The sequence below is a fragment of the Puma concolor genome, chromosome B2 (genome assembly GCF_028749965.1).
Source record: "Puma concolor isolate L17-30 chromosome B2, mPumCon1.1.hap2, whole genome shotgun sequence".
In the NCBI taxonomy this organism is placed as follows: Eukaryota; Metazoa; Chordata; class Mammalia; order Carnivora; family Felidae; genus Puma; species Puma concolor.
The window spans coordinates 138,632,992-138,660,305 of NC_141671.1; the positions used below are offsets into that span (position 1 = coordinate 138,632,992).

The 27,314-nt window shown below is 38.7% G+C and overlaps 1 protein-coding gene across 7 annotated transcripts in view; it reads left to right on the plus strand.

Annotated features, from left to right (window-relative positions):
- The window catches only part of ESR1 (estrogen receptor 1), a 450,613-nt gene that overhangs the window by 88,229 nt on the left and 335,070 nt on the right, over positions 1–27,314 (plus strand). The window contains exon 1 of one of the 7 annotated variants that reach the window (XM_086708143.1): positions 16,219–16,321. The exons of the other annotated variants lie outside the window; for them this stretch is intronic. The gene's annotated coding sequence lies outside the window, so the exon portion shown is untranslated. Of the gene's footprint in view, positions 1–16,218; positions 16,322–27,314 lie in introns of those variants that run through there. 7 annotated transcript variants of the gene reach the window in all.

Here is a 27,314-nt window from a genome sequence, read left to right on the forward strand (position 1 = left end):
TTCACATCATGGAATGTGAGCTATTGGTAGAGTTTTTTCTATCCTGAGTGTCTTCTAATATTTTATACTTTATCTTATTCATAAGATGAGGGACCATTTTGGCTTGAGCGAGGTAACTCAGGGTCAGCTTTCTTAATCTTTCTGCTTGGTAATCTTGGTAATTGTTAGATATCTAACTTTTAAAACAGGGACAATAATACTAGTACCTACCTCACAGAATTGCCGTGAGGGCAAAATGAGCGAAGGCATGAAAAGCAATGTAGCAAAGTCCCTGGCATGTAGGTGTTATCCAACGTAGTGGGTATTGATGTTGTTATATTTTGTAGTCCTGAGCTGAAGCCAATCAGATTTTATTTATTATTCCAGATACTGAAGATAAAGGTCTAAAACCATGGCATGACTTTCTTTTTCTTTTTTTAATTTTTAATGTTTATTTTTGAGAGAGAGAGAGAGAGAGAGAGAGCGAGAGCGCGCGTGAGCAGGGGAGGGGCAGAGAGAGAGGGAGACACAGAATCTGAAGCAGGTTCCAGGCTCTGAGCTATCAGCACAGAACCCGATGTGGGACTCGAACTCGCAAACGGTGAGATCATGACCTGAGCTGAAGTCAGACGCTCAACCCACTGAGCCACCCAGGTGCCCCAGCATGGCTTTCTTTCTAGAATTTTACTAACACCAGATATCTTCTGTTTATGTTCAGTATAGCTTGTCTTCCTTCCTTCCTTCCTTCCTTCCTTCCTTCCTTCCTTCCCTCCCTCCCTCCCTCCCTCCCTCCTTCCTTCCTTCCTTCCTTCCTTCCTTCCTTCCTTCCTTCCTTCCTTCTCATGAACATGAGGGAATGCCAAGTCCAGTTTTGACTGCATATTATCAAACAAAGTGAAAAAACAGTGGTTGTCAGGAATGTAAAAGTCTTTAGCATGTTGTGTGTAATACATTTCAAGGCCATCTACTCTCAAGTGACAAGAAGTTCCTATGGGATGTAACTCCAAACCTCTTTGATCCCATTTCCAAAATAAGGCCATGCCATTGATTAAATTGTTTTATTCACCCTGTTGTTCAAACTCTGAGCTGATTTTGAACTTCTTTCCTAATACATAGGCATCATACTTCAACTTCTTCAGCAGAAGTTTTTTCCTTCTTACCTTTTAGTTTTATCTCTTAGCAATCTACCTGCGATCATCTCCTGTATGGTCCTCGTTGCTGTCTCTTCCCTCCCTTTCTCCCTCTTTCCCTTCATCCCTCCTTCCATCCATTTTTGTCCATTCTCCATCCACAAATGTTTAGTGAGAATCTACTGTGTGAAAAGCACTGACCTCCTTAAGATCAGGACCGCACACGGTTTTGTCACTGAGGATTAACCGATCAGTTGAGATTTTTGGCTATATTATCACAAGAATCCTTCTATCTCCTATGCATGTTGCAACCAAGGTTCTCTGAAGATCTTTGCCTTTTTCTGCTACTTATGAATGGACTGGTATTCGAGCTGCTTGCCAGGTCCTTAGTCCACTGTGGAATCTGTAGCTGAAAAAATGGCTCGCACCTTGGCCTCCACCTCTGTCTTGAGCCTCTCTTGTTATTCTCCACAAACATTTTCCACATTTTCTTGGAGCTTCCTTCGTTTTTTTTTTTTTTTTTTGGTAAGTATTTTGTCCTTCTCTCTCCCTCTCTCTCTTTATGTTTAAACTAAGACTATTTCAAGAACTTGTTTCTGGCATGCATGTCTGTGTCTGGGTTGACACTTTTTTGAATCTCATGGCCAATTATTCAGAATGTGGTTCACTCTGAAAATTTCTCTTTATTCATTTGTTTGGCATTTCGACCTCTTCCCCTTAAACCCTAGGCTTTTATTTAAGGAATTTCAGGGCAGATGTTGCATTCTTCAGGTGGGTGAGTGTGGCCCAAGGACCACTGATGCCTCAGCAGCAGGCTTTGCGCCATTTCTACTCCCCATGACCACCTGTGGCTTCCTCAGGGCTGATGGAGGCAGCGGTAGGGCTCCTGCCACTGGCAGCCGGGCTCCTACTGGGGAGAAAATTGCTCCACCTCTGACTGGGGCCTGAGACGTGGGTCTGGTGCTCACGGCTGCTCCCCAGCAGTCCCCAACGATGCTGATTTTCCATTCTTCTTCTATCCCTGGTGGCAATTCTTCCAGTCTCATCACCATTTCCTTCTCTTCTCTCCTGTCTCTTCTTCCTACTTCTTCTTCTCTCCTTCCTCTCTTTCCTCCTGGCTCCTTTGTGTTTCTCCCTCTCCTCCAAGGCTGACCTTAAATGTTTCTCATCATGAAGCCATGTATTTTAGAATAAAATTAATTGAATCCTCCTCTGTGCTTCTCTGGCTATTTCTGTGTTACAGCACTTACCATTTCAGATTATAACTCTCTCTTCCCTGCTAACCCCTGAGCTCATACAGGATAAGTGCAGGGTATTATTAATATCATTTTCCCTTAAGCTTAGCAGAGTATTCCTGTGGAACAAACACAGTAGAGTAGTCACGAGTGCAGACTCTGGAACGAGCCTGCTGATGTTCATATCTTGGCCTCGCCAGTCCTTAACTGTGTAATCTTGGGTAACTGGCTTAACTTCTCTGTGCCTCAGTTTTTTCTCTTGCAACTTATAATGATGCTGAGAACAGTTTAGGCCATATAATAAGTGCTATTTAAGCTTTTATTATACTGTGTTGAATCCAGTTTAACAGAATCATTATAATCAAGTTCACCACGCATTCATTTGGTGAAGAAGCATATTTTGTACAATGATGGTTGTTATACCTAAATGGGACTGAGGATATAGAAGGATTCAACCAATAGTTTTTTTTTTTTTTTTAATCTTTTTTTTTCAACATTTTTATTTATTTTTGGGACAGAGAGAGACAGAGCATGAACGGGGGAGGGGCAGAGAGAGAGGGAGACACAGAATCGGAAACAGGCTCCAGGCTCTGAGCCATCAGCCCAGAGCCCGACGCGGGGCTCGAACTCACGGACCGCGAGATCGTGACCTGGCTGAAGTCGGACGCTTAACCGACTGCGCCACCCAGGCGCCCCTCAATAGTTTTGAATGAACGTGTGAATGACTGTGTTGGGTACTACAGATATGAAGAAATGCAAGTCCTGATTTCCTTCCTTCAGACCTCACGGGCTGATTGGGAACACAGAAGGGAGATAGGAGGATATCTGAGTGTACATTGATGCACTATTCATTTGGCTGTGTTCACGTAAGTTGCTTCCACCTCTTGGCTGTTGTGAATGACGCTGCAATAAACAAGAGTGTGCTGCTACCTCAGTGCTTCTGGGAATATAGGCAGCAATGGGATTGCTAGATCATATGATGGTTATATTCTTAATTTTTTGAGGAAATTCCATGTTTTACATAGTGGTCACATCATTTTATAATGCCACCAACGCTGTGCAAGGAGAGTCATTAATTCTCCAGTTGATCTTAAAGGAAGCGTAATAAGTTACGTTTTTGTCTCTAGTGTTAGCTGTGTGCCGCCAGTGTCTTTATAGCTTTAAGAGGTATGTTCCCTATAGGAAACTGTCAAACCACACTTTTTCACCTTTATACATTTGTAAGGATTGCATATACCAAGATGACTATCAAAGAAAATAGCTTTCTATTTCTTTAGGTTGAACATTTGGAACCAACTCTATGGATCATTAAAATGAAGGCAATATATTTTCCTCTGGATTCTCTGGGCTCACAGTTAGCAATTTCTGAAACTCACCAAATAATCAAATGATTCTCAACCAGTGACTCCTATTTCTTGATTTAGGCTTTTCATTGTTTTTTAGACATTTTATCTCTATATTTTGCTTCTTTTAAGACATACCGCATTAGGGTACCTATGGACAAGTTACTATGTGAATGCCACCTGCCTATGCTTTCTTTTTCAAACAGTGCAAGTGCTAAAGTTAACCAAACCTTTGGACCTTAAAATATAAGCAGGTAAATTACTTTTGTTACCACTGGGCTATTGACTAGCTCTATGTTACTCCAAGAAGACATTTTGCAATTCATGGACAAATATCTCATCTTAATGAAAAAGGAACAAGGAGTTCCATTCTCTCTCCTTTTTAAAGAAGTATGCAACCCCAATATCTCAATATTTTGTCTATTTAAGTCTACCTTCGTCTCTGTAGAATTGTAAGGAGTCAATCATTTTTAGACATAGTGCATAAAGAGGATGATTATTTAAAACTGTTCCTGTAAAAACTAGAAGGGATTTCAATAATTTTTGTGTTTTTATAACATACCCTATGTACTTTAACCTCAGAGGTATGCTTTTAATATTTCAAATTTATTTTCCATCAAAATACAGAGCACAGATACTTATTCAAGCCTTCTAGCTCACAGATAACATGGCCGTGATTACATTTGCCTTGGTGGTTGAAAGTGAAGTGCTAAATGCAATATGAGTGAATCCGATTGAGGAAGACGAAGGTAGATGGAAGGTAAAATCAGGGTGACTATATGCATTTGATTTTAAGCTTTATTTTCATTAAAAATATTATTAGAGAAAAAATAATACATTGTCTCTTTTCCATGTCAAACTGGGATTTCAATAAGGAGCGGGTAGAATAGATCAAGGGCAGGGATTCCAGAATCGGTGTTCGGTACCAAACCAGTCTCTGCCACCTGTTAGCTGTGAGACACTGGACAAGCTACTCAGAGCCTCACATTCTCATCTGTAAACTACAGTTAGTAATGGGTTGCTATGGCATTTAGATAAATTAGTATATGTAACTTTCTAGAACAATGACTATTAGGGAGGATGTGCTATATAAGATTTTGCTATTGATTTTCTAGCACCAGCCGCAAATTCTTAGATTGTTCTACATTCCTTGAATCATCCCGGGCATCAATGTTGTTATCATCTGCAAAAAACAGAATTTTCTTCTTTCTGAATGGTTCTAAAAATCTGGACTAACCGAAGTTCTAAAATCCCTTTCCTTTTAGTCAATTAGTAGTGTGTAAGTTGAAAGAATGATGGATTGAACATTTTGTACCCCAAAAGCTCTTAGATTGTGAATGTACAGGGAACACCTAGAGATTCAGTGAGTGCATCACAAATATTTTCTGGGTAATTGTGAGAGTCTTTAATGAATGAATCACTAAATAGGCAGATGGGCTGTGGGAGGCAAACCCCTAGAAAATTTTTTCTTGTACTATAGAAATATTTCTGAGCAGGAAATGCCCACTCTTCATGACTATAGACATTCTTTGATTTTAAAGTAATTGCTGTTTTTCTTTTCTGTGTTTTGTCATATGTTATCTGCTCTTCACAGCCGTTTTTCCTCAGGACAAATATAACGATTGAATGAGATAATGTATGTGATAGTACTTTAAAAACCATTTTTAACAGCCTTATTGAGATATGTTGCATATAACATAAAATTCACCCATTTAAACTATATAAAGTTCAGGAGTTTTTAGTGTATTCACAGTATTATGCAACTAATACCATAATCTGGTTTCTGAACATTTTCAACTTCTTTATGTTTCTATGGAGACCTATTCTGCATATTTTACATGAATGGGAACAGTATAATATCTGACTTTCTGTGTCTGGCTTTTTCACTTAACATAATATTTTCCAGGGTCATCCATGTTGTAGCAGGTGCCAGGGTTTTATGCTTTTTATTGCCAAGTTATGACTCTGTTGTAGGGATAGACCCCGTTTTGTTTTTCCATTCATCAGTTGATGGGCATTTGGGTTTCCACTTTTTGCCTCTTCTGACTAGTGCTGCTATGAGTGTTTGCGTACATGTTTTTGTGTGGACGTGGTTTTGATTCTCCCGGATATATACTTAGGAACGGAATTGCTGACTCATATGGTAACTCTATGCTTAGCATTTTGAGGAGCTTCCAGGTACTTGCGCAATTTTGTGTCCCCACTGTATGAGGGTTCCAATTTCTCCACAACCTGGCTAGCACTTGTTATTGTCTGCTTTTTTGATTTTAGCCATTGCAACTGGTAAGAAGTGGTGAAATGCTTATTTTCAAACTTAAAAAAGTGGTATAGAGTAAAAGTAAAATGTAAATAGTACAGAAAATACTGTCCAGGTCCAGCCTACCTCCCAGAGTTGTAATGTTTTCTGTAGTCCTCCAAAGTGGCCTGTGCATATACTATATATCCTTAGATATATCATTTGAAAAGAACATATCCGGGAGTATGTCCTTTTGTATTATTCTTTTTCACTTAATAATCTATTTTAGAGCAATTTCTGTAGAAGAATGTATTGATCTACCTCAATGTTCTTACTCTCAGCAGAGTATTCCTTTTTGAGGACATAAACAATTCATAGAAACAACTTTTCTATTGATGGGCGTCTGCATTGTTTCCAGTATTTTGCTGTTACAGTAATGCTCCCCTCAGCATCCTTGTGCAGTTGTCTTTGAGTACATTTGTGAAGAAACTCACAAAAAGTAAATGATGCTGCTTCATGTTCCTACCCATAGGGGATGAGAGTGCCTGTCGGCCCATGGTCTCTCCAACATTTGAAACCCATGACTCTATGTTAAAAATAAAGCATGAAGGAATATCCCCCAAAGTAGGCATTACTTTACATAATACCATATCAAATATACCTTAAGCGCCATCAGATTTTCCCACTGTGGCCAATGTGGTAGGCGAAAAATAGCTTAATAAAGGTGAATTTGACCTACGATAGTGAATTAAATGTATATTGTTATAAAGTTTGAAGTTAAGCCTTCCAAACGTATTGAAGTTGAACCCCAGATAATATGGTTAAGCTTTCAAATTTCTGAAATAAATTCAGGCATAGAGAAGAGTCTAAATTTACCTTAATAGTTAGTTAAACCCATGCTAGATGAAACAGTGTACTGGTCCGTTTATCTATTCAGTTGACATTTATTCAGCTATTACTATATGCCAGGCAGAACTTTCAGTCTAGAGAGTGGAAGGACGGTGAGAAACACATATTGCTTCCAAGGAATATATGGTCTACTAAGGGAGACACATATAGGCCAGTCCTCCTAAAGGATATGAAACAGTGGCAGGTACAATTATATGTAAGCTGTGTGTTATTAGGCCACAGGCTAAACTACTGTTTTTTAAAAAAGGACCCCAGATACTTGGGGGATTGCTTTTGGGAAGGGATGAAACAAGCTTGTGGAAAAGAGGAAAGAATGGTTATGGACAGTGTGCTATTTTGAACAAGAAACTTAGAAGTTGTTCACACTGCTTCTCAAGATCCACTGGCAAGCGACTTCTGGTTGCAAGGCAGGCTGGGAAAATAAACCCTAGCTGGGTGACCCCATGCCTGCATATTCACCTGGAGGAAGGGGAGGTTGGATCTAGGCTCCACAGTCTGGGAGGCAGAGAGAGGGGCAGCTACTGTGCCACTGTGATGTTTTGACGCTCTGGGAGAAAAGAGTATTAGCACACACTATATTTTATATCTCTCCAGTAGCACTGTCGTAATGAGCTCATGACTTGAAAACCATGTTGCAGAAAACTCTGAACCAAGCATTAGAATCATTTTGTTTAAAATATGGAAGAAGACTAATTATTATTATTTTACCTTAATTACTTCCATTGTGGACAATAAAAATTAACTGCATTTAAAAATTAGAGTCATATTTCATGTATTCAAGATTATTTACATATAATTTCCCATGTAATTGAAATCTAACCCCTTATGTACCACATTTATTTTTAATTTTTAATTCTTTTAGATGGAAAACATTTGTGCCACATTGCCTAGTCCCCTGACTTCAAATCAAATTATAACTAACAGATTTATACGGTGCTTAAACAGTTCCTTGTTGACACAGAGCTTGTGGTCTCATAGCATAACAAGTCACAGAGACCCCACGTGACTCATCAACAAGATTATTCTATGTAAAATCTTATGGTGATATTATAAATGTGATTCACAGGATCATATAACAAATGCTATGTAACAGGATTTATGTAAAATGCCAGGTTGTGAAATACATGCTTACATATAAAAGGAATGAGGGAGGGAGAGATGGGTATGAATTGGTGCCATCCAGAAATGACCCTTAAGATATGTTTGGTTGTTAGGGGTGTCTGGGTGGCTCAGTTGGTTAAGCGGCCGACTTTGGCTCAGGTCATGATCTTGCAGTCCATGAGTTTGAGCCCCGCATCAGGCTCTGTGCTGACAGCTCGGAGCCTGGAGCCTACTTCAGATTCTGTGTCTCCTTCTCTCTGACCCTCCCCCATTCATGCTCTGTCTCTGTCTCAAAAATAAATAAAGGTTAAAAAAAATTTTTTTTAAGATATGTTTGATTGTGTTATGTCAACTAATACCTACTGAGGCTATTTCTTCACGCCTCATTTTTAAATGGAGAATCATGGTTTTCTATATTCAAAACTCTCCATGAAAAACATGGCTATGATTCTTTATATCCGCCTTTATTGGGAATTAAATTGTGGGGTGTGTGTGCATTTATGAGTGTATTTCTCCTACAGCAGAAGTTTTCCAGAGAGCCACAGTTACCCGTGTAGCCAATCCTGGTCATCGAGTAGTTTGATGATTTTGTAGTTCTAAGCTGTGGCAGTTAGGACTTTGATGGACAGTTGATGGCTAGTAATCTGTAGAGCATATTTAGTGGGACAGTGGGCGAGGAGGAGAAATGCTGTTTGGTTTCTTCTCCCCACCTTCTTCCCAGGTTTGGGTCAATGCTCCCTAATGACACTGATGAGCAAAAAGTGTTCAGTGTTCTAGGTAGGGATTGCCTTATTTCTAGGTATTTTAAAAGGGATATTTTGCCATCTTTCTTTTAGAACCAGCAGAAGGATATCTCTGATGAAGAATATTTCTCAGGTTTCCAATGAAAATCTTTTCTTTCAAGCGACCAAGTATAATTTTGTCAAGTTTTCCAAATTTTGAGAGTGAGAAACAATCCTCTGATTTTCTTGGAGTCGTAGTAGTTTTTTCCTTTGGAATGCTAACCCTAAAACAAGACCTATCAGGTGGGTTTTGTATTTGAGCATCAAATGTACAATTTCTGAAGATACAGGATTGGAGAAGTCATTGCCAAGCTTTGTTCTAGAAATCAGGTCTAATTTTATGACTCTGATTAAAAAAAAAAATCATGTTCTTTCAACTGGAAAGGTCAGAGTTCAGACTATTCATCCTGTCTCTATAAGCTTTTGTTCCAGGAACCCAGATTTATTTGAGGAGAAACCTGGAAAACTGACCCAAACAGAGAAAACAAAATTGCTTTTATGTGAACCGCAGTAAAAGCAGACAGTCTTAAGGAACTGAAATCTAAATAGTATGAATGGTCTTGTCTTAGTCTTCAGACACTTAAAGCAGCACTTGGTAGACCGTTTAGATCTTTAAGGAAGCATGATAATCTTCCAGGCGTCATCATTAATGGATTCAATCTTGGATGACCCTGAGTTGTCATGACTGTGAACAAATTTGCTGGAAATGGGTAATATTAACTTCTTTAGGGAAGGATCTCCACTGAGATTCCCCGTGATCTGTGGGGTCCCAGCTATGAAACAGGAGGGAGCATATGATGACCTAATATTTACATGTATTTGGTCAATAGTTGTACAGCTGGGAAATTCATTCCTTGGACATTTGAGAGTTCAAGTTACTACTTCTGGATTTTTCTCTCTTCACTTGTCCTCAGTAACTTCCTTGCAATAACTCCACTTACCCTCCTAGAAGGGATCTAATGCAAACAATAAGACACAAAGAGTCTTGGAATATGAATAGAAATGATGATGTACAAAGGACATTTTTGTTGGACTTTGAAAGTGTTTTGGCATTATTGTTGGAGAGTATTGGTAGAATGTATGTAAGCTGCAAATTTTTATTTATTTATTTTTTATTTTTTCATTATATGAAATTTATTGTCAAATTGGTTTCCATACAACACCCAGTGCTCATCCCAAAAGGTGCCCTCCTCAATACCCGTCACCCACCCTCCCCTCCCTCCCACCCCCCATCAACCCTCAGTTTGTTCTCAGTTTTTAAGAGTCTCTTATGCTTTGGCTCTCTCCCACTCTAACCTCTTTTTTTTTTTTTTTTTTTTCTTTTTTTTTTCCTTTTTTTTCCTTCCCCTCCCCCATGGGTTTCTGTTAAGTTTCTCAGGATCCACATAAAAGTGAAAACATATGGTATCTGTCTTTCTCTGTATGTAAGCTGCAAATTTAGAGAAAAAAAGTGGAAAGAGGTAATATTCAAACTAGAAGACTTACATGGTAAGTTTTACTTAGCTGGTAAAATGTGGTCCAATTTAAACAAAATGTTTTTAGTTTTCTCAGAACAAACATCCTACATAAAGACAAATGATGATATGAGATACAGATAGAATTTAGTGCACGATCTTTCCCCAAACTACAGTCCACTGGCCAGTTGGTATGGCACACTGGAGAGAAGATAATTAAGAATGCAATTCATTTTGGGGCACCTGCGTGGCTCAATCGGTTAAGTGTCCAACTTCGGCTCAGGTCATGATCTCACAGTTCGTGGGTTTGAGCACCGCATCGGGCTCTGTGCAGACACCTCAGAGCCTGGAGCCTACTTCAGATTCTGTGACTCCCTCTCTCTCTACCCTACCCCACTCACACTCTGTCTCTCTCTCTCTCTCTCTCTCTCTCTCTCAAAAATAAACATTAAAAAATTAAAAAAAAAGAATGCAATTCATTTTGTAGCCCACTCTACCAGATAGGGGACTTGAAACAACATATAATAGGAAGAAACTCTACTGAAGCAATATTTTATTGGGAATATTTAATGTGCAATAGGAGATCCCCTGTTTCTTATAGTGACCTTGTAGGTGGCTCTTTAAGATTTCTGTCTTTATGCATTTAAGCGAAAGAGTTGGCTCTACATTATGGTAGGCAAGTTTTGCGCATGTGTAACTTTGGAAGAGGAGAGGGGTACGTATGCCCTGTGGGGTTGGTGAGGCAGCACTACAGCACCAGTAGCTTTTAGCAGCTACCAGATTTGCTAAAAGCAGCCACGTCCAATTAGCAGTAAGTGCCATGCACCTGCAGTTACTAGGCATTCAGCCTCTTTGGAGGCTGAATCTTAATGCAGCCTTTTTTGTTGTTGTTGTTAAATAGCAAAAATCTTATACCCTGGGAGAATAAAGAAAATGAGCAATGACCAAATGGAAACACTCTGAAATGTATTGTTAATATTGATTTAGAATATAGAGGGAAGTGTGCAGTCAGTGGCAATTTAAAAACCATATTATTTAAAAATGCTGTTTTCTCACAGTTTATTTCCAAATTTTGAATTGCATTTTCATATGAATATTGCCGTTGTTTTCTTAGAAATTTACAATATGGACACTGGTTCCTTGTGTATGTTTCCATCATTTTCTGCAAAATCGTTCACCAGGATGATAAAAACAACAGTTCCAAATTTCGAAGACATAGAAAAAATGTTCAACTTCTTTTCAAGATTTCAAATTCACTGTAATGGAAAGGACTCCTGTATACTATTAAAATGTTATTTTCAACATATATTATTTTAAAGGTTTTTTCCAGCATTTTCCCTTGATTATTTGATACCTTTGTCCTGAAAATGTTTACACTCTGAAAGCATCTCTGAGAGTTCTGGGTAGTATAATGTCCTTCCTTGCACTTTCCGGCTTTTTCTATTTTAAAAGATACAGTAGAAGAAAGGCATCTGTTGAGTTAGGCATTTTCTGAAGGTACAAGTTTCTAGTAAGACTAATAGACTGAGAAAATAATTCATTGCCACTGTACCTTTAAAAAAATTCTCAGTCATAATTCTTTTAAAAGTGCCAAGAACACCAAAAGAATCAAATCTGATGTAGAACATACAGAAACTTTTATTTGCTGATCATATACTGAGATTCACTGTAATGTAATGAGTAGTAATTGGCACCTTCAACTGTTGATGTGCTTTAAAGTTAAGATTGTGAAGATCCTATACACTGTCAGTGTTTTGGTTTGTACTGCCAATTTTTAAGAACTCAGCAATTTTTTTAAGTTCATCTGTTTATTTTGAGAGAGAGAGAGAGTGAAAGAAAGAAAGAAAGCATGAGCATGGGAGGGGCAGAGAGAGAGAGAGAATCCAAGGAAGGCTCTGCACTGTCAGTGCAGAGCCTGACGCAGGGCTCAATCCCATGAACCGTGAGATCATGACCAGAGCCAAAATCCAGAGTCAGTCACTTGCTTAAGTGACTGAGCCACCCGGGTGCCCTGAGAACTCTGCAATTTCTATATGCATAAACCAGCTTGGAAAAATTATGCAAACATGAAGCTATTCTTGAAATTGGTTATTTTATTAAATTTGAATAGACTGGTCCCCAACCAGGATCATCAGTTGAAGTGCATAGATTATTGCTGTAGTATTTACTGGGCATATGCATTTATTCAGGTAAAAGTTTGGCTAAACTTTATTCACATGGAATTTCTAAATCCTGCAGTTCCTGGTTTATCCTGTTTATGTGGAAAATAATGGAAACACACAATTAGGTCCTCCTCCTCCTGCTTCTCTCTTTTTTCCCTACCTACATTTGCTGTTGCTTACTTTGCTTTTTGCTGGTACGTTCTTAGAATCTGTCACCTCTGTCAGTGAAATCAAATCTGCCACTGTGACAACCAGTAGAACTTCATGATGAGATCAGATCGATGGGTTAGTGGAGAGTGAGTCACTGGAGAGGAGTCTGAGATTGCAAGGGGATGAGACGGGGAGGGGGGTGGGGGGGAGACATCTGAAATGTTCACACGAACATTAAGTCTTCAGAATTAGCAGGAAAGAGTGAAAATAGAAGACAGAAAGTTACAGCAAGATAGTCAACAGAAATATACATTTTGGCATTCCAGGTATGATTTGAAAAAGGCGAAAAGTTTATTTTTAATAAAGAAAAATCACCTGTAATTCCCTAAATCTAGAAAGCAGAAAGTGTCTGTACCTCCCATGAGGTTAAACCTTTTGTTATTAGCTAAGAGGTGTTCCTGTTAAGTATGTCATTGGAGAGAAAAACAATTATCTCTTTTTCTAAAGTAATGTTTATGAAATAAAGGGCAACTGAATACGATAAAGTTTCCCCCTCGGAGATCTAATATTTAGCCAAAATCTTGATCAGTTTCTTTTGCTCAGTCTGGCAGCCATTTTTAGCCCCAGTCAGTTCTCATTGACCTGACTTGGGATAACTGCTAAACCCAATGTCAGTTTTCAGTCCTTATCTTATTTGACCTGTCAGCCACATGTGACCCAGTTGATCACTCCCTTCATCTTGAGACACCCCTTCACTCGGTTTCCAACATACTCTGTGCTCTCCTGGCTTTCTTTCCTCTCCTCAGTCTCCTCTGCTGGTTATTATTTTATTTACCAAATCTCTCAAAGTTGGAGCTCCCCAGGATCCAGTCCTTAAGCTTATTTTATTTTATTTTAGTATTAATCATACCTGGTGTCATGGCTTTAAATACTACCTATCTTTCTTACACCACACACAAAATTAACTCAAAGTAGATTAAAGACCTAAATGTGAGACCTGGAACCATAAAACTCCTAGAAGAAAACATAGACAGTAACTTCTTTGACATTGGGCCATAGAAAATTAAACTATTGGGACCATGCAAAAATTAAAATCTTTGCCTAGCAAAGGAAAGCATCAACAAAAGAAAAAGGCAACTTACTGAATGGGAGAGGATATTTGCAATTGATATATCCAATAAAGGATTACTATCCAAAATATATAAAGAACTTATACAACTCAGCAGCAAAAGAACAAATAATTCAATAAAAAAATAGGCAGAGGACTGAATAGACATTTTTCCTAAGAGGACATGCAGACACATGAAAAGATGCTCAACATCACTCATCATCAGGAAAATGCAAATCAAACCACTATGAGATATCACCTTAAACCTGTCAGAATGGCTAAAATAAAAAACACAAGAAATAAGTATTGGTGAAGATGTGGGAAAAAAAAGGAAACTTTGTACACTGTTGGTAGGAATGTGAGTTGGTGCAGCCACTGTGGGAGATAGTATAGAGGTTAAAAAAAATTAAAAATAAAACTACCATATGATCCAGTAATTCTGCTACTGGGTATTTACCTAGAGAAAAAGAAAACACTAATTAGAAAAATATATGCATCCTATCGCATATTATTGCAGTATTATTTATAATAGCCAAGATATGGAAGCAACCCAAGTGCCCATCAGTAGATGAATACATAAAGAAGATGTGGTATGTATACAGTGGAAAACTACCCAGCCATAAAAAAGAATGAAATCTTGCCATTTGCAGCAACAGGGATGGACGTAGAGGGTATAACGCTAAGTGAAACACGTCAGACTGAGAGAGGCAAATAGCACATGATTTCACTCACATGTAGACTTTAAGAAACAAAACAAATGAACAAACAGGGAGAAAAAAGAGGGGAAAAAAGACTCTTAGATACAGAGAATAAACTGGTGGTTGCCAGAAGGGAGGTGGGTGGGGGGATGGGTGAAATAGGTGAAGGGGATTAAGAGTATACTTATCATGAGGAGCACCGAGAAATGCATAGAATTGCTGAATCATTATATTGTAAGCCTGAAACTGATATAACACCGTATGTCGATTATACTTTGATTAAATACATGCATATATACTATATACCACTCTCTTTCCCATTGGACTCTAGACTTGTCCATCCAACCACCTGCTTTACATCTTTTCATGGAGGTCTAAGGGATTTCTCAAACTTGCCCGAAAACACATTCCTAATATCCCCTCTAGGCCTGCTCATCTCACAACACATCCCACCTTGATTTATGGTAAATCTTTTTTCCACCTCTCATGCCAAAAACCCTAAAGTAATTCTTAATGCTTCCATACCACCCATCTGAATGCCAGAGAATCCTGTTGACTTTATGATAAAAACATATCTGGAATTTGACCACTTTGTACCACTGCCAGCCCCACCGCCCTGGTCCTAGCTACATTATTTCTTGCCTGGAGTGTTGTAGGTAACCGCTTTCCCTGCTTCCGCCTTTCCTGCTCATAAACAGTCAGCTCGGTCCTTTAAAATGGAAGTCACATGATGTCATGACTCTGTTTAAGACTTCCCAATGACCTCCACTTTCACCAGGAAGAGCCAAAATGTCCCCCACGCATCTTACCTTTTTGACTTATGGCTAACTCGTATTCATTCTGCCTCAGGCACATGGGCCTCCACACACTGTTCCTTGGACATGCTGGACATACCTCTGATTCAGAACTTGTGCATTTGCTATTTTCACAAACACACAGCTTGCCCCTTCGTTTTTCTTGAGGCCATTATTCATATTTTATCTGGGGTGAGCTCTTCCCTGACCACCCTATTGAAAATGGCCACCCTCTACATCTTCTCCCCTCCTCCCTGCATACACTGCATTTTCTTCCTTAATTTTCTCTTGTCGCCACTTTCCAACTTCCTGTGTGCTTTACTTATTTTTCTGTCTCTTTATGTTAGAATATAAGTTCTGTGAGGGTAGGTTCTTTGTTTTGTCCATTGGTGTATGTGCCTAGGACTTAGAAGAGTGTCTGGTAAGTAGTAGCATTCAGTTAATGCTTTTTTGAAAATAATAAATGTGTTGAAAATAATAAATGATGATTGGTCAAAAGAAAGGAGATGACCACACAGTGTATCATTCCTTGATGGGATGAGAAGGGACGTGCATGTGTGGTGGGAAAGGGGTTTCAGGGACCCATGCTTGGCACTAAGGTGGGTTATCACATGACAGTAATCTCCCCTCCGTACTTGGGGTCCCATCACCCACGCCTGAGTCAAATCAAAACTGCTGTCGAGCACTCTTTTTACTAATGCCGAGGCTATTTTAACATTCCATTAAAAACCATTTAAAATACAAAAACAAGGCTGTATTACTTTAATTCTGACCTTATGAGACTCTCAGTTTTATAACTGTGTAAAGAAAATGTGGAAAGGTTGAATATATTTGCTGGCCCCAATCTTTTTATTACTCATCTCTATAAAAGAGGCTTTCAGGGACATATTAAAAAGTTTCCATCTCTCTTGTCTCTTGCCTTCCTTCTCATCTTCCTTTGTTGCACCCCAAATGGTCAAAAGCAAGACCCTGAAAGTCTGGAGGAAATGTGTTCTGGTCAGAGCAGACTGGGGTGAAGCTGGCCTAGAACTTGGGATCCTGCTTTCAGAACTGCTGCACAAGTTATTGCTTCTAACAGCATGAGCTCTTGAGTGTTCAACATTCCCGAGAACTCATTTAGCTGTTGTTTCCCCCTAGAAAGACAAGTTGTCACTTGGATGCTTTCCTTGTTTGTGCCTTCTCTCATGTGTCTCTTCGTGTTCGGCTGGAACAAAGAGGAAAGCTCCAGTTCTGAGAACAGGTACCACAACCATGTAGGCAAAGACAGAGTGAAGTGTTGTCTGTTAAACTGGAAAGCAGGTAGTTTTTTAGACAAACTGAAAGCCAGTAATGACTTCATCCATTTCCTGTAATAAGGTAATAGTCTGACCTTGAGGAACCTATTAAAGTATGCTTTCAAACACAGAGGCCATTTCTAGGGCTCGAGGTAGAGTGGTCGTTACCCTCAACTGTATTCTGAAACGAGGTAGTTTATAAACCATATGGCAGTTTATAAAATCCTAGGAATATAAAGCAAAATCTCCAAAATCGCCAGGAGTTTTGAAGTTCAATGTTCATGCCACGTGAACTCTTTTTTGTTTTATGTCTTCGCCATTTAGCATTCTTTAGAGGCACCTGCATGATGGAAATTTAGCAGGGATTTTGTGCAAATTTGTTAGTTACAGGCTGGTTGGTTTGTTTTTCTTAATAGAGGTATCAATACAGATGCAAAGAAGCAAACTACTTTTATTAATATAGATGCTTCCAATGGGGCGCCTGGATGGCTCAGTCGGTTAAGTGTCTGACTCTCGGTTTTGGCTTAGGTCATGATCTCATGGTTCCTGAGTTTGAGCCCCGCACCGGGCTCTCTGCTGACAGTGCTGAGCCTTCTTGGGATTCTCTCTCTGTCTGCTCCTACCCCTGCTCACTCTCTCAAAATAAATAAATAAATAAATAAATAAATAAATAAATAAATAAATAAATACCAAAATATATAAGATGTCTTAGGGGGGGCTCCTTTCATCAATGGGGCTTAAAATATGCCCATCTCTTCAGTTCTTTTTATGCATTTATTTAACATTCAATTTGTTCTCCCTAAGTTGTTCTATAATACGGCAACAGGATAGTAATAATAATAATAATAATGATGCATTTAGAATCATAAAATGGTGGCATGTTTGAGCTCCAGGGGACTTTAGAGAACACCTAGCCCAGCCCTTTATTTTTACAGAAGAGGAAAAGTAAAGATGGGCAGTAACTTGCCCAAGGTCTTACACTGAATTGCTGGCAGAATTGGGCATTAAATCTGTCTCCCCAAGTCTCTGTCAGCTGTTCTGATCATTAAGTCACAAAAGAGCTATTTCTCAAAATGAAGAAATAACATGAAGTTATTTTTGAAAATAGCCTTTCTCTATTTTTCCAATCATCCAGAAAAACAAAAATTATTACATGCTTTGGAGTAACTAAACAACAAAATATTCGAGACCTACTATATAATCTAGAGAACCAAAAATAAAACCAACATCTTCCTGTGATTTCCATTGTGTGAGACAACATGGTACTGCTCATATATTTTCAAAACTGTGTTTATGTTAGATTCTTATTATTGTATTTAAGTGCTCAACAAATGTAAGCTTCCTTGATATTTCCTGGGCACGTGGAGCCCTGCCGTCCCATGCCGTGGAATTTTGCAGTGCTGAAGTTGGTAGCTAGAATCTAGACAATGGAAATCTCGGGACACTTTTTCATTTTTGATAAACTTGGCACAATGTTGTGACTTCACTTTGTAAATATTTTTGATGTTTTTAAATGAGATGGCATACTCAAGAAAGCTCAGGGGTCAGTCTTACAGAAGTGCCACTTCTCTTCTCTGGTATCAGAGAGGTGGATCCTTCTAGAACCTTTCTTTATGAGAACCGGAAAGGGTTGGTGGAAATCTGAACATTATAAAGTTAGTAACATCTTAGTCAAGTGAGTCTGAATCTACGCTACAGGTTAAGCTATGTACAGTTTACTAAGCGCTCTAACTAAAGTACACACACAGATGTGTGAACAAGTTGTTGGCAGGAGTCACTACAAGCTGAAATCTAGGTAAGACTGCACAACCTTTGATTTGTGTGGACCAATTTCCCTATCCCTTCAATGTACACACATTTCCAGGAGACTTGTTTCTTTCAGGCTATCTTGGCCCCTAGCTCTTTCTTCTTGAATTAACTCCATGCAGGTCATTTTATCCTCCTGTGGGTCACATTCATGTTCCATACTGAGTAGATTCAGAGGTGGAATTCATTCTGTTTCTTTTATTTCTGCACAGGCCGCTCAGACAAGACCTTGCAGTTACTGCCAGACCCTACCAAAGAAGAGTTTACAGCACAACAAACAAGCATCTGGAAACAGCATATTCAAATCCCTCTTCTTAAAAAATCCATTGTCCAACTCAGACTCTAACATCCCTGGTGCCCTCAACTCTCTGTCTACTTTTCTCCTTATATCCATCTTGAGAGCAAGCCCAACTTCAGTAGTAGTGCTTTTGGTATTGTCGTCTTATGTAAAATATTTCGGTTAATTCTTTGTTTCGTTTTCTCCTTATGGTCTTGCTTGACTCTATGCACTAAAAAAACAAAACAAAAACAAAACAGAACAAAGAAATTAAAACCTGATCCAAATCAAACCAAACCAACAACCCAATGTGCCATTGAATTATTTTTCTAAGTGAAGAATATTTCCCCCCTGCAAGGCGCCACTTGTTACACACACACACACACACACACACACACACACACACACACACACACACACTTAATTACAGTTAATGCACAGTTCAAGTAACATCATGGTCCTGGTATTAATTCTAGTCTTTTCTCATTAAGATTGGTGAATGTTTTAGCCCCAGGTAGCTAAGGGGAAGTTGCCTGCTGTCTTTTAAATCTGGGTCCTCTTCTTTTAATGACCTAACTTGAACATCTTCAATCAATCTCCTTTTTGGATTTCATCCATCTCAAATGAGCTTCTCCTTCTATATGAGCTACTGTACCAATCACTGAGAGAATTCAATTTGTTTGCAATTGCTTGAGGATCTGACTTTACTGTACAGTCTTTGGAGTATAGTTCTAGCTATTTCTTTTTACAACTTCTATCCGGTTCCGTGCACATTATGGAAGTGCAGTTCTTTTAAGCCCTTTTATGTACATAGCAACATCTGCCTCTGAACTTCCCTGCAGCAATGGGGATTTTAGCTACTCTGGCTTTGGCGTGGAAGAAATAAATTCCAGGTTGAGTGTTCCTTCATAAAGTCTTCACCTATTACTCAAATGTTATGTCTGGTTACCTTCTGTTTTGTCCTAATCAATGTCGTCTCCGTTTGCAGGAACTGGGATTCTGCTTTTTAATTTTTCTTGCCCACGGTGCAGAAGGTATATCGATAAAATGAGTCACTACTAAAATGAGTGGGGATCCAGAAATACCCCCATGTGATTGTTACCTGAATTTAAAAACAACAACAACAAAAAGCTATCTGTTCTATGCATGTACACCATTTAATTAGAAATGATGAGGTATATTTTTTTGTTCTTGCAAAATATTCCAACTTTCAGGAGTGTGGGATCCATTTATGGCAGGAAAACAATGAATACTTTCTCTCTTCGCGAGAAGGTAGCCAGAATATCAAGGTTGGTTTAAACAGAGGGGCAACAGGTGAAGTGTAATATAGTTAGTATTTCATTGATGGTATTTCTCCCAAAATCAAAGTGGCTCTTTTATGCTATCTGTAAAGTTGAGTATAGACGTTGCTAAGGGCAGTGAATTAGAATATAGCTTTTTTCCTTGCTTTAGAAAAATGTTCATGGTCCCAAGGTAGTTAAACGTCATATGCTTTTCATGAAGAAATATGGGTTGTAAAAAAATTTTTAATGACCATTATTTGGATCTTTGTTAAAGGAAAAATCTTAGAGTAGAAATATTGGCGTGCCTGTAGATACCTGGTTATAACAATGGATCTATTATGGTAAATGTAGAATTCCCGGATGGGTTTCTTACTGCTTCTCGGCCCTGCTTCCTAAATGCTCTTTTGCAAGAAGAGAGACCTAGAATCCTTCTAGACTAGTTGCTGCCTCCCAGAATCTACCCCCTCTCCTGACTCCATGACGGTAAACTCCCTCCACATACCTAAACCAGGGACTGTTGTGATAACTAAGTGAAAGCTCTTTGTGAAACTGCAGGCTGTTTGAAAAGTGCTAGACAAATTAGTAGACACTGTTTTTATGCTAAGATTCTCATAAAATATCCATGGATCCCTTAAATTTCAATTGCTAACCTCTTAAAAGATACAAACTCTTTATTCTTTATGATTGAGTTCTTGCTGTGGAATATTGGAAATCTAGGTGGAAATATATGTGCCATACGTGTGTGATATTCTGCATATCAATATATTTCACTACACATCTCTTGCATTTATGGTTAAGGGTATTACTTTTGAGAAGATATATATATATATACACTGTGTGTATATATACATATATATATATGCAATAAATATATGCAATATATATGCAATGTTCTACTCACATGCTGTTCAATTACTGAGGAACAGTCTCTGGGCCAGTGTTATTCAGATGTTTCTTAATACCTTTCCCTATACCATTTTTCTCATGGCTAATTATTTGACACACAGAGCTCAGAGCCGTCGGTCAAAAATATAAAGAATTAAGCAGCAATATCTGAGTGGTGATTACTTAAGTATTCATTTTAATTTTACTTTTTATTTATACATATATTGTATATATTTTTGATATGTATTAAATAATCTTAAAATGAAAGTAATAACCATTCTCATGGGGTAGTTTAAAATAGTAGAAGCTAGGGGCACCCGGGTGGCTTAGTCGGTTAAGCGTCCAACTCCTGGTTTCAGCTCAGGTCATGATCTCATGGATCCTGAGTCCAAGCCTCGCATCAGGCTCTGTGCTGACAACGTGGAGCCTGCTTGGTATTCTCTCTCTCCCTCTCTCTCTGCCCCTCCCCTACTCTCTCTCTCTCTCTCTTAAATAAATAAACTTAAAAATTTTAAAATAAAAAATAAATAAAACGATAGAAGCTATTGAATGGAAATGGAAATTTAGACATGGAAATGAAAATTTAGGCAAACACTTCCTTAAAATATCTCTTTCACTTATATTCCTAACTCTTTGCATAGGAAATTAAACTCCAGCCACTGTTCTTTCTTAGATAGAGTAAGATTCATGGGCTCTGTGGCATATTTCCGTTGCATTCCTGACTGGAAAGATAGATGTTCAAATCTGTCTTCTGCTATTCTATTCCTCAGCTCTTTGATCTTGAGTAATTTCTGTGCCTAGTTTCCTCATCTGTAAAATAGGATAATAATAGTACACATCCCTTTTGGATTGTTGCAGTGATTACATGAATAGGGCGATGCAAAATAGTATACCTACTTGCTAATGGTAAGCCCTCAATAAATGTTAGCTATTATTATTAGCATTTTAGTTCCGGCTCCAGTCATGTGACCTTGAGCAAATTATTTACATCTGGATTTCAGTTACCTCTAAATGAAAGGATTGAACTAGTTCAGTGGTTCTCAAACTTAAGTATGTCTCAGAATCACTTAAATGGTGTGTTAAAACACTGATTTCTGGGCCCCACCCTTAGAGTTTCTGATTTAGTGGATCTAGAATGGGGTCTGATAATGTGCATTTCTAACAAGTTTCCTGATGCTGGCCATCTGGAGACCACACTTTGAGAATCCTTAGTTTACTCTAAACTAAGCAGTGAGTGATTCTCCTTGCTGCATATTAGAATCGTTGAGGAAGTTTAAAAATCCCCATGCCTGGCTGTACCCCAGACCAATGAAATCACAATCTCAACGGGCACTACCCATGTCTGCATAGCTTTAAAGTTCTTTTTGTGCTTCCAATGAATAGTCAAGGTTGACAACCACTTCAAAGGTCTCTTCCAGGTCAAAAATGCCCATGGTTCTAACCTCAATGAAGAAGAAAATAAATTTATCAGGAAGACCCTATGTTCTATTTTTCATGCCCGGTCTACCCCTTGAAAAAGAAGCATTTCTTTACTAAGGTGCATATCTGTCTTTGGAGCATCCATTGGGGCACATGTTGTTCAGCCTGTAGCAAAACCACATGGCATGGCTGAAAATTGCTTTGGACTTGCCAGATTATTTTACAAATTAGTTTTGCTTATTTGTCATTTTATTATTGGAGAACACTGTAGGCATCTTTCTTTGCATCCAGAGGATTGCTCTGACTTTAAACCCCAGCTCTTCCATTCACAAATTCTATGATCTTGAGTGAGCTTCCTCATTTCTCTGTACCACACATTTCTCTGTAAATTGGGAATAATTATAGAACCTAATTGGTAGCATTTTGAGAATTAGATGGGTAAAGTTATTGTTTGTGTTTAGCACTCAAAAATGACCATTAATAATCTAGTGTTTTAAAATATATTTGAAATCAAAACCACTTTGAGTATATTTCAATGTTATTTATGTATAAAGACATGTAAATTAAAAATATGTTGAACTGCATAAGCTTAAAATACATACCAAATATATATAAATTAATGTTAGGATGTTTAATGTGTGTTTAAATTTTTCTCTGTATTTCTTTTTTTTTTTTTTATATATATGAAATTTATTGTCAAATTGGTTTCCATACAACACCCAGTGCTCATCCCAAAAGGTGCCCTCCTCAATACCCATCACCCACCCTCCCCTCCCTCCCACCCCCCATCAACCCTCAGTTTGTTCTCAGTTCTCAACAGTCTCTTATGCTTTGGCTCTCTCCCACTCTAACCTCTTTTTTTTTTTTTTTTTCCTTCCCCTCCCCCATGGGTTCCTGTTAAGTTTCTCAGGATCCACTTAAGAGTGAAACCATATGGTATCTGTCTTTCTCTGTATGGCTTATTTCACTTAGCATCACACTCTCCAGTTCCATCCACGTTGCTACAAAAGGCCATATTTCATTTTTTCTCATTGCCACGTAGTACTCCATTGTGTATATAAACCACAATTTCTTTATCCATTCATCAGTTGATGGACATTTAGGCTCTTTCCATAATTTGGCTATTGTTGAGAGTGCTGCTATGAACATTGGGGTACAAGTGCCCCTATGCATCAGTACTCCTGTGTCCCTTGGATAAATTCCTAACAGTGCTATTGCTGGGTCATAGGGTAGGTCTATTTTTAATTTTCTGAGGAACCTCCACACTGCTTTCCAGAGCGGCTGCACCAATTTGCATTCCCACCAACAGTGCAAGAGGCTTCCCGTTTCTCCACATCCTCTCCAGCATCTATAGTCTCCTGATTTGTTCATTTTGGCCACTCTGACTGGCGTGAGGTGATACCTGAGTGTCGTTTTGATTTGTATTTCCCTGATAAGGAGCGACGCTGAACATCTTTTCATGTGCCTGTTGGCCATCCGGATGTCTTCTTTAGAGAAGTGTCTATTCATGTTTTCTGCCCATTTCTTCACTGGGTTATTTGCTTTTCGGGTGTGGAGTTTGGTGAGCTCTTTATAGATTTTGGATACTAGCCCTTTGTCCGATATGTCATTTGCAAATATCTTTTCCCATTCCGTTGGTTGCCTTTTAGTTTTGTTGGTTGTTTCCTTTGCTGTGCAGAAGCTTTTTATCTTCATAAGGTCCCAGTAATCACTTTTGCTTTTAATTCCCTTGCCTTTGGGGATGTGTCGAGGAAGAGATTGCTCCGGCTGAGGTCAGAGAGGTCTTTTCCTGCTTTCTCCTCTAAGGTTTTGATGGTTTCCTGTCTCACATTCAGGTCCTTTATCCATTTTGAGTTTATTTTTGTGAATGGTGTGAGAAAGTGGTCTAGTTTCAACCTTCTGCATGTTGCTGTCCAGTTCTCCCAGCACCATTTGTTAAAGAGACTGTCTTTTTTCCATTGGATGTTCTTTCCTGCTTTGTCAAAGATGAGTTGGCCATACGTTTGTGGGTCTAGTTCTAGGGTTTCTATTCTATTCCATTGGTCTATGTGTCTGTTTTTGTGCCAATACCATGCTGTCTTGATGATGACAGCTTTGTAGTAGAGGCTAAAGTCTGGGATTGGGATGCCTCCTGCTTTGGTCTTCTTCTTCAAAATTACTTTGGCTATTCGGGGCCTTTTGTGGTTCCATATGAATTTTAGGATTGCTTGTTCTAGTTTCGAGAAGAATGCTGGTGCAATTTTGATTGGGATTGCATTGAATGTGTAGATAGCTTTGGGTAGTATTGACATTTTGACAATATTTATTCTTCCAATCCATGAGCAGGGAATGTCTTTCCATTTCTTTAAATCTTCTTCAATTACCTTCATAAGCTTTCTATAGTTTTCAGCATACAGATCCTTTACATCTTTGGTTAGATTTATTCCTAGGTATTTTATGCTTCTTGGTGCAATTGTGAATGGGATCAGTTTCTTTATTTGTCTTTCTGTTGCTTCATTGTTAGTGTATAAGAATGCAACTGATTTCTGTACATTGATTTTGTATCCTGCAACTTTGCTGAATTCATGGATCAGTTCTAGCAGACTTTTGGTGGAGTCTATCGGATTTTCCATGTATAATATCATGTCATCTGCAAAAAGCGAAAGCTTGACTTCATCTTTGCCAATTTTGACGCCTTTGATTTCCTTTTGTTGTCTGATTGCTGTTGCTAGAACTTCCAGCACTATGTTAAACAACAGCGGTGAGAGTGGGCATCCCTGTCGTGTTCCTGATCTCAGGGAAAAAGCTCTCAGTTTTTCCCCGTTGAGGATGATGTTAGCTGTGGGCTTTTCATAAATGGCTTTTATGATCTTTAAGTATGTTCCTTCTATCCCGACTTTCTCAAGGGTTTTTATTTTTTTTTTAATTTTTTTTTTCAACGTTTATTTATTTTGGGGACAGAGAGAGACAGAGCATGAACGGGTGAGGAGCAGAGAGAGAGGGAGACACAGAATCGGAAACAGGCTCCAGGCTCTGAGCCATCCGCCCAGAACCTGACACGGGGCTCGAACTCACGGACCGCGAGATCGTGACCTGGCTGAAGTCGGACGCTTAACCGACTGCGCCACCCAGGCGCCCCTCAAGGGTTTTTATTAAGAAAGGGTGCTGGATTTTGTCAAAGGCCTTTTCTGCATCGATTGACAGGATCATATGGTTCTTCTCTTTTTTTTTTGTTAATGTGATGTATCACGTTGATTGATTTGCGAACGTTGAACCAGCTCTGCATCCCAGGAATGAATCCCACTTGATCATGGTGAATAATTCTTTTTATATGCCGTTGAATTCGATTTGCTAGTATCTTATTGAGAATTTTTGCATCCATATTCATCAGGGATATTGGCCTGTAGTTCTTTTTTTTTACTGGGTCTCTGTCTGGTTTAGGAATCAAAGTAATACTGGCTTCATAGAATGAGTCTGGAAGTTTTCCTTCCCTTTCTATTTCTTGGAATAGCTTGAGAAGGATAGGTATTATCTCTGCTTTACACGTCTGGTAGAACTCCCCTGGGAAGCCATCTGGTCCTGGACTCTTATTTGTTGGGAGATTTTTGATAACCGATTCAATTTCTTCGCTGGTGATGGGTCTGTTCAAGCTTTCTATTTCCTCCTGATTGAGTTTTGGAAGAGTGTGGGTGTTCAGGAATTTGTCCATTTCTTCCAGGTTGTCCAATTTGTTGGCATATAATTTTTCATAGTATTCCCTGATAATTGTTTGTATCTCTGAGGGATTGGTTGTAATAATTCCATTTTCATTCATGATTTTATCTATTTGGGTCATCTCCCTTTTCTTTTTGAGAAGCCTGGCTAGAGGTTTGTCAATTTTGTTTATTTTTTCAAAAAACCAACTCTTGGTTTCTTTGATCTGCTCTACAGTTTTTTTAGATTCTATATTGTTTATTTCTGCTCTGATCTTTATTATTTCTCTTCTTCTGCTGGGTTTAGGCTGCCTTTGCTGTTCTGCTTCTATTTCCTTTAGGTGTGCTGTTAGATTTTGTATTTGGGATTTTTCTTGTTTCTTGAGATAGGCCTGGATTGCAATGTATTTTCCTCTCAGGACTGCCTTCGCTGCGTCCCAAAGCGTTTGGATTGTTGTATTTTCATTTTCGTTTGTTTCCATATATTTTTTAATTTCTTCTCTAATTGCCTGGTTGACCCACTCATTCGTTAGTAGGGTGTTCTTTAACCTCCATGCTTTTGGAGGTTTTCCAGACTTTTTCTGTGGTTGATTTCAAGCTTCATAGCATTGTGGTCTGAAAGTATGCATGGTATGATTTCAATTCTTGTAAACTTATGAAGGGCTGTTTTGTGACCCAGTATACGATCTATCTTGGAGAATGTTCCATGTGCACTCGAGAAGAAAGTATATTCTGTTGCTTTGGGATGCAGAGTTCTAAATATATCTGTCAAGTCCATCTGATCCAATGTCTCATTCAGGGCCCTTGTTTCTTTATTGACTGTGTGTCTAGATGATCTATCCATTTCTGTAAGTGGGGTGTTAAAGTCCCCTGCAATCACCACATTCTTATCAATAAGGTTGCTTATGTTTATGAGTAATAGTTTTATATATTTGGGGGCTCCGGTATTCGGCGCATAGACATTTATAATTGTTAGCTCTTCCTGATGGATAGCTCACCCTGTCACTATTATATAATGTCCTTCTTCATCTCTTGTTACAGCCTTTAATTTAAAGTCTAGTTTGTCTGATATAAGGATGGCTACTCCAGCTTTCTTTTGGCTTCCAGTAGCATGATAAATAGTTCTCCATCCCCTCACTCTCAATCTAAAGGTGTCCTCAGGTCTAAAATGAGTCTCTTGTAGACAGCAAATAGATGGGTCTTGTTTTTTTATCCATTCTGATACCCTATGTCTTTTGGTTGGCGCATTTAATCCATTTACATTCAGTGTTATTATAGAAAGATATGGGTTTAGAGTCATTGTGATGTCTGTATGTTTTATGCTTGTAGTGATGTCTCTGGTACTTTGTCTCACAGGGTCCCCCTTAGGATCTCTTGTAGGGCTGGTTTAGTGGTGACAAATTCCTTCAGTTTTTGTTTGTTTGGGAAGACCTTTATCTCTCCTTCTATTCTAAATGACAGACTTGCTGGATAAAGGATTCTCGGCTGCATATTTTTTCTGTGTAGCACACTGAAAATCTCGTGCCAATTCTTTCTGGCCTGCCAAGTTTCAAAAGAGAGATCAGTCATGAGTCTTATAGGTCTCCCTTTATATGTGAGGGCACGTTTACCCCTTGCT